Below are 16,754 nucleotides of genomic sequence, written 5' to 3'. Positions count from 1 at the left end.
ACTATACCAGAGAAGAAGAAGTAAACGGAAGTGAACAGTGACTATGAGCAATTTCCACGTTAGAGGTTTTATTGTTGTTATGAATACGTTTAACATCATAGAACTCAAAATATGACTAATTTAACTGCACAGCATCACATACGTACCCCATCTAGTGTTTAATTTGCGTTGAAGACAGGACTTGGTTAATGGATGTTATCTATGTAACGCTAACTAGTTGCTAAGTAACGTTACGCTAGCTAACAATGGCTAACTGTATGGTTTTTCACACACAAATAGCATCCATCATGGAGGTGCTAGCGAACGCAGCTGTGGTAGAGATCTGTAAACTCGTAGACGACGATTATGCAGTGTTTCGTTTGGAAATGACTCAAAGCCAGAAAGAAAACAGGTCATTGCAAAGGAAACTGCAACTACTGGAACTGAAGGTGGCACGGGAGCGCGCCGTTGCTAGTCCCAGTAGTGTCAAGATCCTCGACCGACACAGAAGAATGGCAAGAGGTACATTTTGCAGAAGGCCGAAGCTGAGCAGCCTGTCGCCGTTCATATAGCTCAGTGACTGTCGCTGTTCATATATAGCTCAGTGACTGTCGCTGTTCATATATAGCTCATTGACTGTCGCAGTTCATAAATAGCTCATTGACTGTCGCAGTTCATAAATTGCTCAGTGACTGACGCCCCATTCCGCTCTGTGTTCAGATGTATTATCCAGAATTGGGTCTTGGTCAGTTGTTGGATGGTGTGAAATAATTCCCCTGATTAGTAAGCTATCTTGTGCAAAGACATAATATCATATTCTAAACAGATTCTTGATTTACTGCGTTTTCTATTTACTCAATGAAAACAATGTTATGCATGGAATATAATACACCGATCAATAAATATTATATCAAGAAGTGATAACTTACATCCTTGCCAATTCTAGACGACAGTGTCAATAGTGTACAATATTCTGTTGACTATTGACGGTACCTAAACCTCTTATTTTCCCCCAATCATTCTCTCAGGTGAAAGACATCTCACTGGAGGACACAGGAGCTTTGTGAAGCCAGCCAGACACAATACATGCAGAGATGACCAACCAATCACTGTTGATGAGGGGAGTGGAACCTCAACCCAGAACGTTATCGTGATAGAGGTTAGTGTAATAGTGTTACATTAAAGTGTTACATTAAATATGTGACCAGTTTATTTCAGAAAGGCTCCCCTCATCTATCCACTTGCATACATGTACATCCTCATTTATCTGCCATAGGGGAGTTTGTGAGATTTCCTTACGACATTGTTATCCAACTTAACTCATGTACCGTTTTTAACCTCCACTCTTCTGGTGTCAGTCTACAGAGGCTGCAGGTCCTGGGGTCAAGCAGGAGAGGTCTGAAGGAAAGGAGGACCCATGGCACAGCAGAGACATCCAGAATGGAGCAGCTGGAGCGCCCCCTGTAGCCACAGAAAACCCCACCACTGCGCAGCCCAGGACCCGACACAGCATCACGGAGGTCAGTGGAACGCCGATCGACGTCCTCAAGTCAGAGACAGACACTGAGACTTTAACTGTAACACAAATGCAATTACACAGAGGATCTGACCACAGATCAGACCCAGAGAGACTGGGCCTGGGGAGACTGGGCTGTCCTCCTGACTCAGAGTATTTACCTGTATTTCACCAGAGCCAGGGGACTGTTCATTCCCATGGTGATGGTGACTCGTTAGACACTGGAGGTGATGATCCGTCCTGTTCTTACGCTACAGAGATGGACCCTGGCAACATGCCCTTGGGTTTAGAGACACAGACTGATCTGTCTAGAGGGGACTGGAACCGGTACAGTAGTAGTGTATACTCTGAAGGGTGCCTAGATGAGAAAGGCAAGTGTCTGGGCGTAGATGAAGGGACTGTGAAAGTGGAGGGCGACGTTCCTCCCACATGGAATGCAGATAGCCACCTAGGAGATGGACTCACACAGGGCAGAGATTTCTTAGATTACAGGGAAAGCTTAGAGACAAATCCAAATATCGCGACCCACTCCTCTTTACACACGTTTAGGGATCGCAACCCAGTGTCCAGATCGATGGGGCCTACTGATCCACACCACCTCGTCCTTTTCGATAAGGGATTGAACTCAAATGACAGAGCTAGAGCCCAGGCTCGGGGAGGGGGAGCAACATCAGGCAAAAGTAAAGAGAAACGGTTCCTCTGCATGTTCTGTAACAAAGGTTTCAGCTGCCCCCAGAAGGTGGAGATTCACCAGAGGGTCCACACAGGGGTGAAACCCTTCAGCTGTACCCAGTGTCCCATGGCCTTCGCTCAAGCTGGTGACCTGAAGAGGCACCAGAGGGTCCACACGGGGGAGAAACCCTTCAGCTGTACCCAGTGTCCCATGGCCTTCGCTCAGGCTGGTCACCTGAAGAGACACCAGAGGGTCCACACAGGGGAGAAATAATACAGCTGACCCCGTTGTCAGAAGAGATTCTTACGCCAGCTGAAGATGCACCTGAAGGTCCACACGGGAGAAAGGCCATTCGCCTGTACGCACTGCAGGAAGAGGTTCTCAGAGAGGAGCTACCTCAGGATACACCAACAGAAAAAACATTCCACTCTATAACATAGAAAGCAACCATTCCACTCAATAGCTTCTGACGGTTGTATCAAACCCTGCATTAAAGACAAAGATGAATTGTCATTGTTGTTGGCACGAAAAATATCCACAGACGCATTTGGAATAACGACAGTAACAGAATCAGTGTTGAATATTCCTGGGTAGAATATTGCATCCAGACATTGTGTGATATATAAGGCATATATAGGGCTGGGTGATTCAAATTCATGTTTTAACGCAATGTTTCAAATGCATGTATCGCAATAATTTAGTTTTTATTTTTAGAATTTTTTTGCGTTCTACAGTGCCTTCAGAAAGTATTCATACCCATTGACTTATTCCACATTTTGTTACAGCCTGAATTAAAATAATAATAAATCTCAACCATCTACACAACACCCCATAATGAAAAAGTGAAAATGTTTTTAGACATTTTTGCAAATACAGAAATATCAAATTTACAAAATGTCTTGTTAAGCACATTTTTACTCCTGAACTTATTTAGGCTTGCCATAACAAAGACATTTCAGCTATTCATTTTGAATACATTTGTAAAAACAATTTCACTTTGACATTATGGGGTATTGTGTGTAGGCCAGTGACACACAGTCTTAATATTCAGGCTGTAACACAACAAAATGTGGAAAAAGTCAAGCGGCGTGAATACTTTCTGAAGGCACTGTCTTTTTGGTCTCGTGTCCTTCGCTCCTTCTGGCTGTGTGCACTGTGCACCTTCCCACTCGCACACAGACACCAAACCCTCCCCTGCCACTCACAACAACGATGATAGATAACTTAACCTTTCTGACAATACCCATTTTTTTTTTCTCAAAATTGTAGAACAGAGCAGATCCTACTAAAATGAGAGTATCAATGAACGTGATTGTGGAAAATGAATGCTCAGTTCTGTCGTGTGCTCGGCCTTGTGTTACCACGTACCGCTACCAGTATTTTAGCCAGTGTGTGTTTTATAAATGTGCAATGAGCATTAAAAAAGGAATTGGCAACTTGTTCTCATTCTGAGAAATAAGCATCTTCTTATGCAGGTAACCCACTTGATTTCAACACCAAAACAAAGTGAACAGGCCATGTTGTTCAAACAGTTGGAGATGGACAGGAGGGTGAAATCACAACAGTTCAACCTTGGTAGCAAGCAAATAGATCCAAGTTAACCAATAAACTTTGATTTGAAGTTGGCTAGACTTTAAATCTAAATATTAGCTGGCTACTCACTAGCACGTGGGCTTGGGCTTGAGAGATTGTTTGAGACCTGTGTTCATTTTCTATAATGCCTGCTTCAAGAGGCTAGTCATTATTAGTGAATGTGGATGGTTCTGTTAAAATGTTTAACAAAAATGGCATTTTCATAGACTTGAAAGCTAGATCAGTGATTATTGCAACAACAAAAAAGCAGTTTAAACTATTTTGATAAAATAATTACATTATTAGTGGGTCTTATGGTTGTGGAAGGCTTGTATTTAGCCTACAGTAGGTATAATTTTACAAGCCCTGATTTATTTATGACTGTTTGAAATGAATTGTATTGACCTTTTAATTGTGCAACAAAGCTTATTTAGAGAGAACTTTAGAAAATTGAGATAAATGAACCAAAAGTTTGAAAAATTGGAGCTGATTTTTTAAGCCATATTGCCCAGCCCTAGGCATATATAAGTCTAAAAAGGTATATATTGTGTTTGTACTGTGTGTTCACAAATGCCTATTTCATTACTTCCATTCAACTACTTAATTTCTTTCCCAAGACACTTTTAATGAGAAAATTGAGTTTATCATGCAGATTTCTAGTTGAGACGTGTATGTGTGGTTTTCATATGGTGTATTTAAAACTTGTGTTTTAATAAACACAAAATGGGACTTTTCATGCAGACTTTCATTGAGACTCTCTTTAGTATACATCACATCTGATCTCACCCTATTCTGCATATTCTGATAGCGCTTTATAACCAATATACACTTACTAAATATACCTACACAAACACCTACTGTACACGTCAAAATAGTTTAGTCAGGTTTGTCTGTTGGTTACTTTTGACTTATAGCTGACTTGTTTTACCCACAACATATTTATGTCCACCATGATGGTTTTAACAATAATGAAGTAATTCTATAACTACAGTATAGGACTCAAATGTAGTGGGGATGGGTAAACACTCCATGTTGACAGTGTGTTTATTATCTGTGTGTACGTACCTGAGGGAGTATGTCTGTGTAATCTGTATCACCTGTCTCTTCCAGGAGGAGGAGGGTCCAGAGGTTCTGCTGGTGAAGGAGGAGGGGTGTGAGGAGGGTCTGGGGAACCCTGAGGGGACCATGGTCATGGAGGACAACCAGACTACACCTCCTCCTGAACCCACAGAGGAACCAGCTGAGCAGCACAGGACCACACACAATCTCACTGAGGTGAGCCCACTGTAAACTACTGTCTGCATGTTTATGTCATGGCTCGTATCCACAAAGCCTCTCAGAGCAGAATAGCTAGGATCAGTTTAGCCTTTTAGATTATAATGAATAAAGCTATGTAGACAGAGCGGCACCAGAACATCCAAATTGTAATGTATTTCGTAGTTGGTTCAAGCAAAGAGGTGCATTAAAACAAAAAGTGGATTTACCTAGTTCAGTGGAGACCAAAGGAACCTCAAGAGTTACTCAAACCTGTTCACAGGGTTGGTTATCTCATGTTTTTATACTTGAACAACAAAGTTAGTTAAGTTGGAAGTTTGTGTAGTTGAGCTTTGTAAACACAAATGAGTAATGAAGGGATCCATGAGACTTTAATGAGGACCAGCCAATTTGATACAGGATGCAGAGGTGTATATTAAAACTGTCACCTGTGATAAAACGAATGGAGCTATAGTGGACAGCATCTGAAGGTTTAAAACTAGTGGCTGCTGCAATCTTGTAAATGGTGGCACCAAAGTCGAGAACTGGCAGTTGACTGTTGACTGTACAATCTGCTTTCTGCTATTTAGGGAAAGGAAAGATCTATTTCTAAAAAAGAATCCCACTTTCAATCTTAGCTTTTTAACTAGCTCATCCATAACTTTTTTTAAACATTCAATCTTTGTCAATCCAAATGCCTAGATATTTATAGGCGGGAACCCAATGAAATGTAGTCCATCTGAAAGAAATTGCGAGAATTAGAGAACATGTATTTAGTCTTGCCCGCAATTAATTACACATTTTAAATCAACCAGGTCTCTCTGTAGGCATCAAAGTCAGATTGCAGCTCTAGCAGCCTGGTCAACAGTTGTGGCAATGCACACCCCTGAGTGCTTGCAGAGTGATGTCATCAGAGCGCAACGCATGTGGAACGAGAGGGCGCAAATTTTTATTTTTTTAAGTTTGTGAAGAAGTTTTCCTTTTGACTTTTTTTTTTAACTAGCCTACTGTCGGGTCACGTCAATTCGAATCTGGTATTAGAACAAATTATTTAGCAAAGAGTAACTCATGTTTTCTTTGTTCTTTAATTATTGCAAACACCTGAATGGTAAATATGTTGTTCGTATATACGGTCTCACTGTAACACCACGCAGGGCAAGACAGCGAAGAGAACGTCACATCCTTTGTTCTCCCTTATATACTCTGACAGAGAAAGTTCCCGCTCATTGCTGGCCTGTCAGAGCGAGGATGAGCGTGGTTTAAACTTACTCATCTTATCGCTGGCATGCAGGCTGGTCCCATCCTCGTGACGCACTTCCTGTCGCCGGGTGTAGTTCTTGTCTTCAGCAGTTGACTTATCCGTAGTTTATATACTTAATATTGTAGCATAGCTTCCCCGGTATATTATATAGGTTATGCAAACAAATAGCCAGTTCAACCCTAACACTACCTCTTTAATTTGGATCCTGCGACGTGGTTAGCTCAGTTGCTGGGGGCCGATACTATCTGTCCTGGGACACTGCCAAAAGCTAAAGTCTGAAGAGCTGCTGCTTGGCGACGCAGCTAGCCTAGCTGCTAGCTATCAAGCTAGCCTAGCTGCTAGCTATCAAGCTAGCCAGGTTTCTTTGACATTTTGAACACAGACTGCAACGCAGTCCTCGGATAGTCCTGAACTTGTGGCTGTTTAAATCCCAGCTGTTTGTTGCTGTTTCCATCGGCCATGCGAGCTGTGCTGGCTGGAATTGCGTGGAGTAAGTTACCAGCGTTAGCCTACGTTGCTACTATTATGTCGCCCAAAGTCAAAGAAGGTTGTAAACAGTGTAAATCAACAAAAAATATGTCTACAAGCAATTGTTACAGCAACAGAAAAATGGCTTGAAGAGCTTTTCCCCAATACTGGTGGATTCCACTAACAAAAGAATGGACGATCTGACCAGGGAGAGGTGAATGTCATGGAAGAGATTTGCAGCAAGATGACAACAAACTGTAAGTCCACTCGAGATGACATCAGGAGTGTTTGTGAATCACTATTACAGATGACTGGGAAAAGATTATCTAGAGGGACAATCCAGGAGGAATAACATTGTTGTGGATGGCATACCAGAGTGTACACAGTGAGAAAATGATCACTGAAAATCTGCAGATGGATCAAAAGAAGATTGATGTGGAGCACACCCACAGTTCTGGAAAACCTATAACCAGCCCAGGTGACAGACCCAGTCTGATCGTGCTCAAGTTCCTAAGGTTCAAGGACAAGATGGCTGTTCTGGAGAGAGCCAAGAACTTGAGAGGAGCCAACATCTTCCTAAACGATGACTGTGCGTCAGAGGCAGAAAGAACTTATCCCAGCTATGAAAGCTGCCAGATAGCATGGGGACATTGCTTACATCTGCTACGACAAGCTCATTGTCCACCCTCCGTCACAAAAGCTTGGGAGGAGTGAGAGAGCCAAGCTTCCGGGTCAGTAGCTTCAGCCCCACATCACACACACACCAACTGTCACTCACAAGTGCCTGATTGACTGACTTAGCTAAACAATGTTATTATTTTTCTCTCCATATTATGTCCATCTCAGCTAAGCTACCCAGGAAAGGGCTAAGAATAGCCCATATTAATTACAGTGCCTCCAGAAAGTATTAATGCCTATTGACCTATTCCACATTTTGTTGTTACACTCTGAATTCAAAGTGGATTAACTATATATTTTTTCTCACCCATGTACACACAATATCCTATAATGACAATAAGAAAACATGTTTAGACATTTTTTTGCAAATGTATTGAAGATGAAATACAGAAATAACTCATTTACAGAACTATTCACACCCCTGAGTCAATACTTTGTAGAAGCACTTTTGGCAGAGATTATAGCTGTGCGTCTTTCTGCATAAGTCTCTAAGAGTATTTATTTTGTGCTTTGTTTCAAACAGGATGCATGTTTTAGAATATTTTTTTATTTTGTACAAGCTTCCTTTTCACTGTCAATTAGGTTAGTATTGTGGAGTAACTACAAGGTTGTTGATGTTTTAAAGTCACCATTGGCCTCATGGTTACATACCCGAGTGGTTTCCTTCCTCTCCGGCAACTGAGTTAGGAAGAACACCTGTATCTTGTAGTGACTGGGTGTATTGATACACCATCTAAAGTGTAATTAATAATTTCACCATGCTCAAAGGGATATTCAATGTTTGCTTTTTTTTAAATTTTTTACCCATCTATCAACAGGTGCCCTTCTTTGTGAGGCATTGGAATACCTCCCTGGTCTTTGTGGTTGAATCTGTGTTTGAAATTCATTGCTCGACTGAGGGACCTTACAGATAACTGTATGTGTGTGGTACAGCGATGACACAGTCATTAAAAAAAATCAGGTGAAACACTATTATTGCACACAGAGTGTCTTGTATAAGCAGGTCCAATAATGTCCACTTCACTTTCATGGGCATATCACATCAGCCAGCCTCATCCCCTATCAGCCCTCACTCACCTGCTTCTCTCTGTCCGCTCTTCCTGCGCATCTATTCCTTCCTCCCATTCCTCCAGCTAAATCACAGGTAGGCCTTTGCAAATATGAGCAAATCAGCCATTCTATGCAGTATTCTATTATACACTGAGGTTAAGTACAATGTGTTGTATCGAAGTATGAATTTCAGTGACATGTTTTTGGAGATATTTTTGAAAAATGTTAATAACTTTCGATGTGGTTTAGCACAGGATGCTAAGCCACACATTTTTTATTTATTTCCCCACCATGGTATTGTGATACTATTTGGTATCGTGATACTTGGCCTGGTATTGTATCGTTTGTTAAATGTTGGTATCGTGACAAAACTAGTTCAAATAAATTATGCAAAAGAGGTGGCAAAAAAGTCATGCTGCTCAGCTGATTGGTTGACATACTGTAAATGTAGATTTTTTTAAAAATGTATTTTTTTTTACATAACTTACCAAACTAAGATAAATGACATAAAACGCAATGGAAAAAAGACTTGAGTACCTTAAATGATATCATGAGCAGAAATCCCAATTCTTCTCCATCGCTCATTTTGATGGGTCATTTATAACAAAACCTTTTGATATTGCCAATCATTTCAATGACTAATCAGGACATACAAACTACAACCTCTCCTTAATTAGCCTAGTGTGCATGTGGGCCCAGATGTTGCACATGTACACTAGGCCCGAGCTCGTTATCCCTGGCTAAACCGTTCTTATACCTCAGTGGGCTAAACTAGCTGGCTAGCTGAAATATGCCAAACTTCATAAATACTGCACCCTCATCTTCAAAACTCCTTTGCTAGTGATACAATCATGTAATTAAGAAATTAGCTGGGGAAAAACTTATGTATTGTTTTGTTGAATAGTCATATCTGGTTTGAGATGTCTGTCATAAGACGACGGTGGTAAAGGATATCATTGCTACTTAACGTGGATCCAAGTTCAGTTTTGAGATCCACCGGCATCATTGGCGTAGGGTTAGCTGGACGTTTCTGACTGGTCTTGGAACTGTGACAACGGGAAGCCTCCCCCCGCTCGGCTCGATGGGATATGTAGGGATTTTGCCAACACAGCCAGATATTTACAGTCCTGTACCCTTAACCTTTTTTCAACTGACTATTAGTATAATGAGTAATCCAGGAATGTCACAAGTTAATTGACACAAGAAAACTTGCGTAAATAGCAACTCTACAGATCGCTATAACTACAATGAATGGCTAAATTACTTCCGGACACTCTTATGGTCAAGTCATAATGACAGAGTTGTTGTGAGGATGGGGAGGGGTATGTCTGTTGTTTTTGACACAAATCAACTGTACTGTAAAATCAGCTGTTAAGGGTCTGGTCTTGGCCCATCCTGATTACTGTCTGGTAATATGGTCAAGTGTAGCAAAGAAAGACCTAGCAAAGCTGCAGCTGGCTCAAAACAGAGCAGCACGCCTCGCCCTTAACTGCACTAACGTCAACAACATGCATGCCAGTCTTTCATGGTTAAGGGTTTTATTTTTTAAATGTTATTTAACCTTTATTTAACTAGACAAGTCAGTTAAGAACAAATTCTTATTTACAATGACGGCCAAACCCTCCCAACCCGGATGACAATGGGCCAATTGTGCGCCGTCCCTATGGGACTCCCGATCACGGCCGGTTGTGATACAGCCCGGGATCGGACCAGGGTCTGTAGTGATGCCTCTTGCACTGAGATGCAGTGCCTTAGACCGCTGCGCCACTCGGGAGCCCTAAAGGGTTGACGAGAGATGAACTGCTTCTATTCTAGTTTTCATCCGAAGTATTACTGTGATGAAAATTCCAGATTGCATAATCAAATAACATTCAGCTCACACACCCATACATACCCCACAAGACATGCCACCACGGGTCTCTTCAGTCCAAGTGCAAAACGAATTCACGGCAATGCGCAGTATTATACTGAGCCATAATCGCATGGTACGCCCACCTCCAATTACTCAAGCATCTCATTGACCAGCGTGGACTGTGGCGACACACATACAGACACACCATGTTTTAGTTGTATTGTTTGTATATCGAATTTTACATTTGTGTGACTGTCCTTGTCTACCACTGTATAAGTGCTTTGTTACTTGTCGTCCTTTGTGTTTTTTGTGGACCCCAGGAAGAGTAGCTGCTGCTTCTGCAAAAGCTGATGGGGATCCAAATAACAAATACATAAGTGTCGTCTGCATACATGCCTTTCAATGATACACGTCCAAACCAAATAGTGCCAACTAAAGCCAACCTTTACTATTGCAGTCAGTAGACATGGAGGATGGGAAGCCTGATCTGCTGCTGGTCAAACAGGAGACAATAGAAGATGGACCAGAGAGCATTGACCTGCTGAGTGGACTAAAGATGGGGGAGCAAGGTAAGGGAGAAATACATATAGCCTACATACAGTAATAGATCTTCAATGGGAATAGTGATGCGCCTGGCTATTATTTTGTCTATTAAGTCTATTTTGTAACCTCTTCCTGCAGGTGGTTGGCTAGAGCCTAACAAAGGAGACTGGGTGGCCATCTTGGATTCCCAGACCAGTGCAGCCAATGTCCCAGGTGATGACATCTCTGAGCAGGCAAAGACCAGAAGTGACATAGTGGAGGTCAGTGGATGGGACAGCATCCTCAACTCTGGGCTGGGGAACAACACTGTTAACCACAACCAGAAACGGACAGTCGAACACAAAACAACATCCGGATTTAGTCTCCATGACAACAGATTGGCTGCGACCAGGACGAAGCATAGATTTGGTCCACGGCGGGGACGAGGAAGTGTCCGAATGCGGCAGGAGAGAACAGACACAGACTCAGCTAGCGATGCTCCGTCCTGCTCCTATAGTTGTGATTCAGAGAGACTGATGGCGCCTCAGGTTAACCCCCTAACAGGTGCTGCCTTCAGCCTGCCTTCTATAGGATCTATCAACTGGAACATGGACCCTGGGACAACACAGACACTCCCTGACCTTCATCCTCCTCACACTCTCCTAATGTTAAATCAGACCTCAGACAATGCCAGTGCCTCAACACTAAATGGCCACACAAGACCATTGACAAATGACAGTAGTAGTAACACTATCAGCAGATCTGGTGGCAAAGAGAAGCGATTCTCGTGTTCATTCTGTGGGAAAGCCTTCAGTTTCCCCCAACAGGTGGAAATCCATCAGAGGATGCACATGGGGGAGAAGCCATTTGGCTGCCACCTGTGCCGGGCCAGTTTCTCCCACTCGTCCAACCTGAAGAGGCACCAGAGGGTCCACACAGGGGAGAAACCTTTCGGCTGCCACTTGTGCCAGGCCAGTTTCTCCCACTCGTCCAACCTGAAGAGGCACCAGAGGGTCCACACAGGGGAGAAACCCTGCAGCTATCCCAGTGTGAGAATAAGTTCTCCCACCAGCACCAGCTGAAGATGCATCTGAAGATCCACAAGGGAGAGAGGCCGTTTGCCTGTACGCACTGTGGGAAGAGGTTCTCAGAGAGGAGCTACCTCAGGATACACCAACAGGAAATGCACATGGCCCATGAATAGTGGCATGTAGTAGTACTAGTTAGTTTGTAGTTAATTCTGTTGGTTTTGGATGTAGTAGGGAACTGGATGAGGTGAACTGAGGAAATAATGAGTATGATGAGGCAGAATAGATGATATGGTGTCTGTAAAAATACTTCACTGATGAAGTGTCAACTTTGTTCTGTTTGATACTGGTGTTTTATAGTGAGATAATGATAGTGCCTTAATTCACTTTACTTGACATGAAGTACTGAAGATGTATGTAGTGTGCAATTCCACGGTAACAGTGATGCTGATAATCAATCAAATGTATTTATAAAGCCCTTTTTACATCAGCCGATGTCACAAAGTACTTATACAGAAACCCAGCCTAAAACCACACACGGCAAGCAATGCAGATGTTGAAGCACAGTGGCTAGGAAAAACTCCCTAGAAAGGCAGGAACCTAGGAAGAAACCAGGCTCTGAGGGGTCCTCTTCTGGCTGTGCCGGGTTGAGACTATAACAGTACATGGCAAGATGTTCAAATGTTCATAGATGACCAGCAGGGTCAAATAATAATAATCATCACAGTTGTTGTAGAGGGTGCAACAGGACAGCACCTCAGGAGTAAATTTTCATAGCCGAGCATTCAGAGTTATAGACAGCAGGTGTGATAGAGAGAGAGTCAAAAACAGCAGGTCTGGGACAAGGCAGCACGTCTGGTGAACAGGTCAGGGTTCCATAGCCGCAGGCAGAACAGTTGAAACTGGAGCAGCAGCACAACAGGGCTGTCCCAGGGCTCAGGTCCTCCGGGAGGGGAGAGGGAGAGAGAATTAGAGGAAGCATATTTAAATTCACACAGGACACCGGATAAGACAGGAGAAATACTCCAGATATAACAGACACAAACAATTGCAGCATAAATACTGGAGGCTGAGATGCACTTTTTCACTTTAAAATGTATGCCAAGCAAAAACCATTGATTGCCAAGTTTAACAAACCATACACCTATATGCAGAAGTCTACTTTTAATAATTGCCTGACACTTTTACTGAAACATTTACTTGAGGAACAGGGCAGATACAAAGTTTGGTAAAAGGATGACTGTTTTTTGTTACTGCGTTTTCCAAAAACTTTTAAATATCTACTCCAAATTAAGATTCAAATATGTCTGCAGAAAGAATGAGGTGTCAGCTATGAGATGACACCTTGAGTTTGAAAAAAACCTATTTAGGTAATTGAACTACAGTAAGTGAAGTGAATCAACACCCAGTAACAGAATGACAGTAAGATAATTACATCATGGGTCCTTGATCTGTACTATACAGAAATGTATGCATAATTATGAGTGCTATTCTCTTCATGGTGATGTATGCTGAATAGGTACACAAAGGTAGAAAAATTTAATCCTCCTTTGCATGTTTGAGTATTATTCTAATAAGCTCCGCTCCCAAACAAGACCAAATTTGGTTGATCAAGACAGGACCAAATCTGTACCAATCATAGACATCTACAGTATGTTTCACAGGTTTGGACAGCACAGTATAGTTCAGAAGAGTACAGTAAAGAAAAGTCCAGTAGAGTATATTACATTATATTGTACTCTACTCATGTGTGCTCTACTGTACTGAACTATACTTTTCTTTACTGTAACTGTTTTGAGACTACTATGATTTCCTATTGTGGCAAATTCAGTCATTCTGTTACTGATTTTTCTGTCACTGTTAGCGATTTGATAAGAGAGAAGAGTTGTGTCTTTGGCAACCTCACCGATAGAATGAACGACCAGCCGGATTGGGTAGCAACACTAGATTTGTGTCAGGACAATAGCCCGTGGAAGGATGAAATATACTGCTCAAAAAAATAAAGGGAACACTAAAATAACACATCCTAGATCTGAATGAATGAAATAATCTTATTAAATTCTTTTTTCTTTACATAGTTGAATGTGCTGACAACAAAATCACACAAAAATAATCAATGGAAATCCAATTTATCAACCCATGGAGGTCTGGATTTGGAGTCGCACTCCAAATTAAAGTGGAAAACCACACTACAGGCTGATCCAACTTTGATGTAATGTCCTTAAAACAAGTCAAAATTAGGCTCAGTAGTGTGTGTCGCCTCCACATGCCTGTATGACCTCCCTACAACGCCTGGCATGCTCCTGATGAGGTGGTGGATGGTCTCCTGAGGGATCTCCTCCCAGACCTGGACTAAAGCATCCGCCAACTCCTGGACAGTCTGTGGTGCAACGTGGCGTTGGTGGATGGAGCGAGACATGATGTGCTCAATTGGATTCAGGTCTTGGGAACGGGCGGGCCAGTCCATAGCATCAATGCCTTCCTCTTGCAGGAACTGCTGACACACTCCAGCCACATGACGTCTAGCATTGTCTTGCATTAGGAGGAACTCAGGGCCAACCGCACCAGCATATGGTCTCACAAGGGGTCTGAGGATCTCATCTCGGTACCTAATGGCAGTCAGGCTACCTCTGGCGAGCACATGGAGGGCTGTGCGGCCCCCCAAAGAAATGCCACCCCACCCCACACCATGACTGACCCACCGCCAAACCAGTCATGCTGGAGGATGTTGCAGGCAGCAGAACGTTCTCCACGGCGTCTCCAGACTGTCACGTCTGTCACATGTGCTCAGTGTGAACCTGCTTCATCTGTGAAGAGCACAGGGCGCCAGTGGCAAATTTGCCAATCTTGGTGTTCTCTTCCAAATGCCAAACGCCCTGCACGGTGTTGGGCTGTAAGCACAACCCCCACCTGTGGACGTCGGGCCCTCGTACCACCCTCATGGAGTCTGTTTCTGACCGTTTGAGCAGACACATGCACATTTGTGGCCTGCTGGAGGTCATTTTGCAGGGCTCTGGCAGTGCTCATCCTGCTCCTCCTTGCACAAAGGCGGAGGTAGCGGTCCTGCTGCTGGGTTGTTGCCCTCCTACGGCCTCCTCCACGTCTCCTGATGTACTGGCCTGTCTCCTGGTAGCGCCTCCATGCTCTGGACACTACGCTGACAGACACAGCAAACCTTCTTGCCACAGCTCGTATTGATGTGCCATCCTGGATGAGCTGCACTACCTGAGCCATTTGTGTGGGTTGTAGACTCCGTCTCATGCTACCACTAGAGTGAAAGCACCGCCAGCATTCAAAAGTGACCAAAACATCAGCCAGGAAGCATAGGAACTGAGAAGTGGTCTGTGGTCACCACCTGCCAAACCACTCCTTTATTGGGGGTGTCTTGCTAATTGCCTATAATTTCCACCTGTTGTCTATTCCATTTGCACAACAGCATGTGAAATTTATTGTCAATCAGTGTTGCTTCCTAAGTGGACAGTTTGATTTCACAGAAGTGTGATTGACTTGGAGTTACATTGTGTTGTTTAAGTGTTCCCTTTATTTTTTTGAGCAGTATAGATAGTATGAATAAATTCATCAAAATAACATTTAATGATATGTCAATCATTTGAATATTTTGGTTCCTTTCACTGGCTATAGTCCCAACACAAATCTAGCGTTGCAATCCAATCCGGCTGGTCGTTCATTCTAATCGGTTAGATTGCCAGAGACGCGGCCCAGTCAATCTTTTTTGTTCTATATCTATGTACACGACCCAGTCGTTTGTTCCAAGTGTTCTTATGCCATACTGTCTGGCAACTTTCTTATCTCTTGCTTGCTAGCTAGCCAACTACGGCTAACACAGTCACGTCAAACAGTGCAGCCAGAACAACAGCAAAGTAGCTATATTTGCATTTGCTTCAGCTGTTTTCTAGTGACATTTATGGTTACATCCATAACAATGAGCTAATGATGCACGATTTCAGCCTAGCATAGAAAATGTGCTCTCTCGTCAGGACACTTTTCAGAGGAACTAGCCAACACAATCACTTCAAACTGAAGCTGGAAAGACTGCAAACTGGCTACATGAAAGTAGCTGCATAAAAATTATGGTAATTCATAATTTCGACTGGCTGAAAAACTCTGTCCATCCTGATGTGTTAATCCTCAAATGGAGATTGAATTTTAATATTGAAACGATGTTGCAAAGGTTGGAGAGACCGAGAGCAAGGTTTATACAAATCTCTTCCAAATGCTAGTTTAAAAGAAAGGGGAGATGATGTCTAGATGCTTATAAATTGCCTGGCTGGGCTGATGAGACAGTGGATTGTGCAGTGAGATGGAACAGTAAATAGGCATTTCAGCATCATAGCCTTAGCCGGTGGTATCTTGTGAAATAGACACGGGCTGGAACGCAGTTTTAACCAATCAGCATCCAGGATTAGACCCACCCGTTGTATAACTAAGCAATAAAGCATGAGAACAATTACCATGTGCTAACTCCCGACTTAGGGCACACGATAATCCTCGTGTTCAAGGGCCTTATTGTATTAATAAAATGGTTGCCAACATGTTTTCATTAAGTGTAAATTTGAGTAAATAAAAATGCATAAAGTAAATTTGTTTAATTTCATCCTTCCACCAGACGATGTAGTTCCGGCAAAAGCCTGTTAGTTATGAAGTTGCTAACCAAACAGGTTGGTTGGTAATTATTTTGGGATGTTTTGACCCATTCTATCCATTCCACGTCGCTATACTAAACAAATCATTACTAGCAAGCAGAGGTTCAATGATGACAAGAACTTCAATAAATAATCATTTATAAATGGGCAAAAAGAACTCCATCAAAGAAAGATTTGTTAAATAGGCAAAACCCAGCTAACTGTCAAGTCAATAATATAACGTTAGCTAGTTATGGA

At 42.6% G+C, this 16,754-nt stretch overlaps 1 pseudogene across 1 annotated transcript; it reads left to right on the top strand.

The window, feature by feature from the left end:
• Positions 1–12,343, top strand: LOC106602626 (uncharacterized; annotated as a pseudogene). Its single transcript, XR_014392111.1, has 6 exons — positions 1–501; positions 1,008–1,138; positions 1,338–1,499; positions 4,851–5,015; positions 10,761–10,872; positions 10,985–12,343. The product of XR_014392111.1 is annotated as an uncharacterized LOC106602626 (transcript).
• Positions 12,344–16,754: the final 4,411 nt, after the last annotated feature.

The sequence above is a fragment of the Salmo salar genome, chromosome 04, assembly GCF_965601325.2.
Source record: "Salmo salar chromosome 04, fSalSal1, whole genome shotgun sequence".
Lineage (NCBI taxonomy): Eukaryota > Metazoa > Chordata > Actinopteri > Salmoniformes > Salmonidae > Salmo > Salmo salar.
This window is presented reverse-complemented; position numbering and strand designations above follow the sequence as displayed.